Below are 6,000 nucleotides of genomic sequence, written 5' to 3' on the forward strand. Positions count from 1 at the left end.
TTCTTTCTATCTCTCTCTTTCTTTTTAGATTTTCTTTTCCTTTCTTAGGATAGGGTTTCAAATTTAATTGAGGGCTGCGAGTGTTTCATGCCCAAGTGGGCCCATGACGACACTCGACGTCTCTTGACTGAAGGAGGATTGGTTGATGGGTTAACTATCCATCGCAGGACTAGACACCGCTCGAAATCCCCTGAGTTAACTGAAGTTATGGCTGAAGACCAACCTCCTCTACTTCTACACAGGGTGGAGGATACCCAAGATGAGAATGAGGTGCATCAGGCACCCCCGCCTCGTACTTTACGAGATTATCTACAACCAGCGGGAGTGAGTACACCCTCATGCATGATTTTTCGTGAAAACACAGGACAAATAGACATCAAGCCAGGAGTTATCCAACTCCTTCCCAAATTCCATGGACTTGAATCAGAAAGTCCATATTTACATTTGAAAGAGTTCGATGAAATTATAGCTACATTATGTTTTCCTAATGTATCTGAGAATACAATTAGGCTGAAACTCTTTCCTTTTTCCTTAAAAGAGAAAGCCAAGACGTGGTTACATTCACTGCATCCTAGATCCATTGGCACATGAAACGACATGCAGAGAGAATTCATAAAAAAATTCTTCCCACATCATAAAACGATTACCCTCAGAAAAGCAATCATGAACTTTGCCTAAAAGGAAGATGAAACATTCTTCCAATGTTGGGAAAGGTTCAAAGATTTGGTCAGTTCATGCCCACAACACGGATTTGAAACGTGGCGCATTACAAATTTTTTCTACGATGGACTGACATCTTCCATGCGCCAAATGGTCGAGATAATGTGTAATGGAGAGTTCATTAATAAAGATGTCGAAGAGGTATGGGACTACCTCGACAGTCTGGCTGAAAAAACATAATCTTGGGACTATTACCCAAAATCAAACACCACGTCTAGGCCGACTCAATTAAAGGAGAAAGGTGGATTATATCTCTTGAAAGAAGATGATGATCTCAAGTGTAAAGTGACTACGCTCATAAGGAAAGTTGAGGCCATGGAAGGAAAGAAGGATAAGGTTAATGAAATTGTTTGCGGCATCTGTGATTGCAACATTCATACAACTGAAAATTGTCCTACAATACCCGCCTTTCGAGGAGTGTTGAATGAACAAGCTAATGCCGTAAACAACTATCAAAAACCTTTTACTGGACCTAACTCCAATACATACAATCCTGGTTGGAAAAATCATCCAAACTTTAGTTGGAGGAATGGACAAACGGCTACCCCTCAAGGTTTCTTCAATCAAAATCCAAATTAAGTGAAACCTCAAGAGGAACCGGTTCAAAATTCCATACAAGAGCTGGCTCAGGCAATGCGGGGAATCACAGATTTTATGCAAAAGATAGATTCTCGTATGACGGTTATAGAAAAGAGGATGCTTCCTGCACAACCTCTCCCCAATCCTAAACTGCAGTACGAGATTAATGATCCCAGCTCTTCAAATCAGATGGGGCACGCTAAATCCATCACCACTCTTAGGAGTGGAAAGATCATTGATAAAACTCTTCCGGTTAGACCTGAAAAGCCTCAAGAACCAGAAGAGGACAACAATGATGGATCTAGTGATACCCCACGAAAATTAGAACCAGAACCTCTAGAGAAGCCAGTTGCTCCGTTCTCCCAACGGTTGGTTTCACCAAACCTCTCTCTAACTCTCAGGATATCTTAGAGGTGTTGAAATAAGTGAAAGTCAACATTCCTCTACTTGATGTCGTTAAATAGATACCTTCATATGCCAAATTCCTGAAAGACTTATGCACGACCAAACGACGGCAGAGTATTCAAAAGAAGATCTTCTTGACCGAGAAAGTGAGTGCCATCCTAAAGCAAGATGTGCCACAGAAATTCAAGGATCCCGGTGGCCCAACCATATCATGTGTAATCGGGGACCATCGAATTGATCATGCACTTCTTGACTTAGGAGCGAGCGTCAATCTGATTCCCTACGCGGTATACAAATAGTTAGGTTTGGGTGAATTAAAACCCACCCTAACCACACTGCAACTTGCTGATCGCTCTGTTCGTGTACCAAGAGGGATAATTGAGGATGTGTTGGTCCAAGTTGATAGATTTTACTACCTTATAGATTTTATCATCCTGGACACCGAACCCATCAATAACATAAGCACTCAGATCCCTGTCATTCTTGGCCACCCATTCCTTGCTACTTCAAATGCAATTATCAATTGCAGGAATGGTGTCATGACTATGTCTTTTGGGAATATAACATTGGAGTCAAACATCTTTTTCAATAACGGCAGAAACTTAGAGGAGGATGACGATTTCCATGATATTAACATGATTGACTCTTTCGTGGAAGATACGATACCTCTAACCTTATCCTCCGACCATCTAGAGACGTGCCTGGCCCACTCCCATGATTTTGATGATGACATGATTAGGGAGACTTGCGCCTTACTTGATACTGCACCGGTACTTGAAGTTAACCGGTGGAAGCCACATTTTGAAGAATTGCCATAAACCGATGTAGTGCCTCTACCGTCTAACCTCAAGCCGCCGAAGCTTGACCTAAAACCTTTGCCCTCTGATTTGAATATGCCTATTTAAGTCAAGATGAGACATACCTGGTGGTGATCTCTGCCCACCTAGAGAAAGAACAGGAGAGTATGCTCATATCTACTCTCATTGAGCATAAAGGAGCCCTAGGATGGACAATAGCAGACCTCAAGAGAATCGATCCCTCGATTTGTACTCACCGCATATATCTTGAGGATAATGCAAAAACCGCTCGGCAACCACAACGTAGACTAAATCCAAACATGAAGGAAGTGGTTATGGCCGAGGTTCTTAAACTATTGGACGTGGGTATCATATACCCTATATCTGATAGTCAATAGGTGAGTCCAACTCAAGTGATCCCTAAGAAGTCCGGAATCACCATCGTATCCAATGCTAATAATGAACTCGTGCCAACTAGAGTCACTACTGGTTGGAAAATGTGCATTGACTACAGGAAGTTGAATACCGTCACGAGGAAAGACCACTTTCCTTTACCATTCATTGATCAGATCCTGGAAAGGTTAGCTGGTCATTCCTATTACAGTTTCCTTGATGGGTATTCGGGCTACAACCAGATAGAGATAGCCCCTGAAGACCAGGAAAAGACCACATTTACATGTCCCTACGGCATCTTTGCCTACCGAAGGATGCCATTCGGACTATGTAATGCCCCTGCTACCTTTCAGCGATGTATGCTTAGCATCTTTTCTGATATGGTGGGGCAATATCTAAAGGTCTTCATGGACGATTTCTCTGTTTACGGTCCGTCTTTCAGCAAGTGCTTGGAAAGTCTTAAATGTGTGCTGAAAAGATGTGAAGAAAAGAACTTGGTACTTAATTGGGAGAAGTGTCATTTCATGGTTCAGAAGGGAATTATCCTTGGGCATATCATCTCATCCAAGGGAATCGAGGTAGATAAGGCAAAAATCGATCTTATCTCTAATCTACCTCCACCCAAGAATATCAGAGACGTGCGATCCTTCTTAGGACACGCAGGATTTTACAGGCGATTCATAAAGGACTTTAGTCTCCTCTCTCGTCCTTTATATAATCTTCTTCAAAAGGATGCTCCGTACGAGTGGACTGAGCAATGCCAGGAAGCTTTCACCAAGCTTAAGGGCACGTTAACCACTGCACCTATCATGCAGCCACCCGACTGGAGCCTTCTTTTTGAGCTTATGTGCGACGCTTCTGATTATGCTTTTGGGGCGGTCCTAGGCCAGAGAAAAGATAAGAGGCCCTACGTCATTCATTATGCAAGTAGAACTTTAAATTCTGCCCAGGTGAACTACTCGACTACGGAAAAGGAATTCTTAGCTGTAGTATTCGCCTTGGACAAATTTAAGTCCTACTTGATCGGATCCAAGATTATTATCTACATAGATCATGCGGCACTTAAGTATCTTCTTTTTAAGAATGATTCTAAGACCTGTTTGATACGATGGATCCTTCTACTCCAAGAATTTGATTTGAAAATTAAAGATAAAAAGGGAGCAGAGAACATAGTGGCCTATCACCTTTCTCACCTTAATACCTCTGATTCCCTTGAGGCGACCCATATCAATAATATGTTCCCTGATGAAAAACTGTTCAGAATCTCCCATTCACCTTGGTTCACTGATATTGCTAATTATCTTGCTACAGGTGCCATACCGACACAGTGGACTGCGCAAGATAAGAAGAAATTCTTCACCGAGGTGCGCAACTTTTTCTGGGATGATCCTTATTTATTTAAATATTGCCCAGACCAAATCCTAAGGAGATGTGTACCAGACGATGAGCACAGAGCGTCATCTCCTTCTGTCACTCACAGGCCTGTGGTGGTCACTTTTCTGCTAAAAAGACCACGGCCAAGATTCTGCAGTGTGGCTTTTACTGGCCCACTATGTTTAGAGACACTCATGAGTTTTGCAAAGCTTGTGAGCATTGTTAGAAATTGGGAGCATTGTCCCGTCGAAATATGATGCCTTTGAATCTCATCCTTATCATTGAAGCATTTGATTGCTGGGGCATCGATTTCATGGGACCATTCCCCCAATCGTTTGGAAATCTGTATATTTTGCTCGCCGTGGATTATGTCACTAAATGGGTCGAAGCGATTCCGTGTCGAACTAATGATCATCGCACGATCATTAAATTCCTAAAAGAAAACATCATTTCTCGATTCGGAACGCCTCGAGCCATCATTAGTGATGCGGGTTCACACTTTTGTAATAAACCATTTGAGAGCTTAATGAAGAAATACGGTATCTCTAATAAGGTGAGCACCCCGTACCACCCACAGACAAGTGGGCAAACCGAGATTTCTAATAGGGAAATTAAACACATTTTGGAGAAAATGGTTAACCCTGATCGTAAGGATTGGTCAATCCGATTGACCGATGCCTTATGGGCATACCGTACTGCCTTTAAAACTCATATTGGAATGTCCCCCTTTAGACTTGTCTATGGGAAAGCTTGTCACTTGCCTGTGGAGCTGGAACATAAAGCGTACTGGGCGATCAAAAATCTTAATTTCGATCTGGACAACGCTGGCTCGCTACGCAAACTTCAATTGAATGAACTTGAGGAAATCCGGAATGATGCGTACGATAATTCAAGAATTTACAAGGACAAGATGAAAGCATTTTATGACCAACACATTTTGCGAAAATCATTCACGCCTGGTCAGAAGGTCCTTTTGTACAATTCTCGATTACATCTCTTTCCGGGTAAGCTTCAATCTTGTTGGACCGGCCCTTATATTGTTGTTACTGTTTTTCCTCATGGGGCCGTTGAAATAAGAGATCCCGACAATGGAAAGGAGTTTAAAGTCAATGGACATCGATTAAAACCATTTGTCGAGAAATTTGATTCAGAGGACATGTTCATGCCCCTGACTGCTCCTGTTTACCAGGATTGATCTCCTAGTCTGATGGAGGTATAAGTAGGTTTATCGCTTTCATAGGACTGGGGTAGTTGCTTTATTTGTCTGGCTGAAGACGGTAAACTTAGCGCTCCTGGGAGGCAACCCAGCTCTTCATTTCGTTTTTATCATTAGTTAGTTCAATGTTTGTGGGTAACATTACTGCAAACCCTCACGAGACTACAACTCGTCCACTAGGGGCAACCTAGGGGTTTAAAGGCTTGTTGCATACGCTAAATGCAATCAAGAGCACCTACGAAAGTGGTATAGGTAGGATTTTATTTTTATTATTTTGTGTTGCTTTCTCTCTCGTGCTGACCGACGCCCATGCTGCGATCTCTTGGAAAGTGTCTCTCGATTCATCATCCAGGTACTATCTTCCCATCACTTCATATTCACTTTTCGTTGTCCCAAGTGCATTGCACGCTCATATCTTTTACATTGAGGACAATGTAGATTTTAGGTTGGGGGTGGGAGATTAGGTGACCTAATCAGCATTTTCTTGGTCCTGAACAAAAGTTGTGAAATTTTTTT

At 42.3% G+C, this 6,000-nt stretch overlaps 1 non-coding gene across 1 annotated transcript; it reads right to left on the reverse strand.

Annotated features, from left to right (window-relative positions):
- Positions 1 to 645: 645 nt before the first annotated feature.
- LOC131217794 (small nucleolar RNA R71) lies at positions 646 to 752 on the reverse strand. Its single transcript, XR_009157384.1, has one exon. It is a non-coding gene; the product is annotated as a small nucleolar RNA R71 (small nucleolar RNA).
- Between the last annotated feature and the right edge of the window lie 5,248 nt (positions 753 to 6,000).

This window comes from Magnolia sinica, chromosome 10 (genome assembly GCF_029962835.1).
Source record: "Magnolia sinica isolate HGM2019 chromosome 10, MsV1, whole genome shotgun sequence".
Classification (NCBI taxonomy): Eukaryota; Viridiplantae; Streptophyta; class Magnoliopsida; order Magnoliales; family Magnoliaceae; genus Magnolia; species Magnolia sinica.